The 2,712-nt window shown below is 54.6% G+C and overlaps 1 pseudogene; it reads left to right on the top strand.

Annotated features, from left to right (window-relative positions):
• The first annotated feature begins 621 nt into the window (after window positions 1-621).
• Window positions 622-1,486, top strand: LOC141410120 (interferon-induced transmembrane protein 3 pseudogene; annotated as a pseudogene).
• Window positions 1,487-2,712: the final 1,226 nt, after the last annotated feature.

Below are 2,712 nucleotides of genomic sequence, written 5' to 3' on the forward strand. Positions count from 1 at the left end.
GCCTCTCAAGGAGAAATGGTCACCTAAGACCATCTTGGCAAAGGAGAGGGCAAAGAAGGAGATATTGACAGACCCTCTTGAGTCACTTGGGAATTGCATTCAGCTGCAAGTAGCATGGTCCTGAGTGATAGTGGCTTAGACAAGATAGGGATTTATTTTTCCCTCATTAGATGTAAAGTCTGAGGATATGTACAGGGCTGGCTTCCATCCTTAAGACAGCTACTGCAGCTCCAGACATCACATCCCCATTCCAGACACAGAAGAAAGACTGAATCAGCCCCCTTTGTAAGGAACTGCCTTAGAATCCCCACCTGATGACTTTCATGTATATCCCATGGGCCAGAACTTGGCTACTTGTTCCTTCTATCTGCAAGAAATGCTGTCATCATTATGTCCATAAAAGGAGGCCGGGTGTGGTGGCTGACACCTGTAATCCTAGCATTTGGGAGGCTGAGGAGGAAGGATCACTGGAATCCAGGAGTTTGAGACCAGCGTGGGCAACATAGCAAGACCTCATCCCTAATAAAAATTTAAAAATTAGCGGGACGGGATGACACATGCCTGTAGTACCAGCTACTCAGGAGGCTGAGGCGGGAGGCTCACTGGAGCCCAGGAATTAAGAGGCTGCAGTGAGCCATGATGGTGCCACTGCACTCCAGCCTGAGTAATGGAGCAAGACCCCATTTCTAAAAAAATAAATAATTTTTAAAAACAGAAGAAGAAAACGGATACTGGGGAGGCAACTAGCACTCTCTTCCCTACACATGTGCTGTACTCTTCCATCTCTGATCTTAAAAACTGCATGCTGGACAAATGCCACAAAGAGGAAACTGTTGAGAAAACGAAACTACTGGGGAAGGGAGGGCCCACTGAGAACCATCCGAGTAACTGACCACCGCTGGTCTTCGCTGGACACCACGAACCACACTGTCCAAACGTTCTTCTCCCCTGTCAGCAACGGCCAGCCCCCCAACTCTGAGGTGCTCAAGGAGGAGCACGAGGTGGCTGTGCTGAGGGCGCCCCACAACCTGATCCCCGCTGTCCACCATGATCCACATCCGCAGCGAGACCTCCGTGCCCGACCGTGTCGCCTGGTCCCTGTTCAACCCCCTCTTCATGAACCCCTGCTGCCTGGGCTTCATAGCATTCACTTACTCCGTGAAGTCTAGGGACAGGAAGATGGTTAGCGGCCTGACTGGGGCCCAGGCCTATGCCTCCACCGCCAAGTGCCTGAACAACGGGGCCCTGATTGCGGACCTCATGAGCATTCTGCTCATCGTCATCCCAGTGTTGATCTTCCAAGCCTATCGATCGATCAGGAGGCATCATCCAGGCCAGGAGCTTTGCCCATGACCTGAATCCCACATACTCCACCTTCCATTCCTTGCCCTGCCCTGGAGCCCAGTCCTGTGTCAGCCCTTTATCCTCACACACTTTTCTACAATGGCATTCAATAAAGTGCACGTGTTTCTGGTGAAAAAAAAAACCTGCATGCTGGCCGGGCACCGTGGCTCATGCCTGTAATCCCAGCACTTTGGAAGGCCGAGGCAGGTGGATCGCCTGAGGTCGGGAGTTCATGACCAGCCTGACCAATATGGAGAAACCCCATCTCTACTAAAAATACAAAATTAGCCGGCCTTGGTGGTGCATGCCTGTAATCCCAGCTACTCGGGAGGATGAGGTAGAATAGCTTCAACCCGGGAGACGGAGGTTGCAATGAGCTGAGATCGCGCCATTGCACTCCAGCCTGGGCAACTGAGCGAGACTCGAGACTCCGTCTCAAACAAACAAACAAAAACAAAACTCATGCTGTTTTCTCCACCTCTGGGGCCTTCCACCCTCAACCCACCCCAGCTAGGTAAGGAGCCGGCAGCTCATTATCTAACCTGCTGGGGTTGCCAGTAACAGAAACTCGCCAGGGTTGCTCAGGTGAAAGGAGGAGGGTGGAGAACTCAGAACACCAACGCATTGTATCCTTCAGAGGGGGGCGGAGGGGTGGGGCCTTGCTACCGCCCCCACCCCCCACTCAGCAAGGACTGGAAGCAAGTGTGGATTCTCTGGGAAGCTGACTTGAGGGGCAGCACTGCCCACAGCTGGAGACAACAGCGAACAAGCCAGGCCTAGTCCCTGCCCCCAGGGTGCTGACATTCTGATGGGGGAGAGACAGGCAGCACACAGACCAAACCTAAAGATCGTTTCAGGCTCTTGGTGCCAAGAAGATGAACAGCTTAGCGTGGGAGAGAGAAAGCAGGTGTCTAGGGAGCACCAGGTGCGCCGCCAGCACTCGGGAAATGTGTACTGAAGGCAGCCCTCAGGAAGGGGGCCCGGAACCCAGGGCTGTAGACCCTCACGGCGCAGGGGAGGAGCCCTCAGATCACAGCTCCGATGGAACACTCCAGATGTCAGGGACCGAGGCCCTCAGCCTGGGGCCTCACCCAGGCCTGGAGAAGGGAGGAGAGATCCTAGGCTGTGGGGGAGTCCTGCCCTAGTACCGGGATTTCTCAGAGGAGCTGCTGGGTCCAGAGACCCAGCAAATGCCAAGAGTCCAGGACTGTGGCCCCCTTCACAGTTTTCCCTAGTGGTCTGGGTGGGCCCTGGGTGTGCAGATGAGTGGTAAACTCCAAGATCTACTGGGGAAGGCAGGTAGGGCCCCCCCTCAACATTCCGTGCCCAGGACAGGCCCTCCGGGCAGCTGCCTGGGCTTGGAGGGAA

Source organism: Macaca fascicularis, chromosome 4 (assembly GCF_037993035.2).
Source record: "Macaca fascicularis isolate 582-1 chromosome 4, T2T-MFA8v1.1".
NCBI classification, from domain to species: domain Eukaryota; kingdom Metazoa; phylum Chordata; class Mammalia; order Primates; family Cercopithecidae; genus Macaca; species Macaca fascicularis.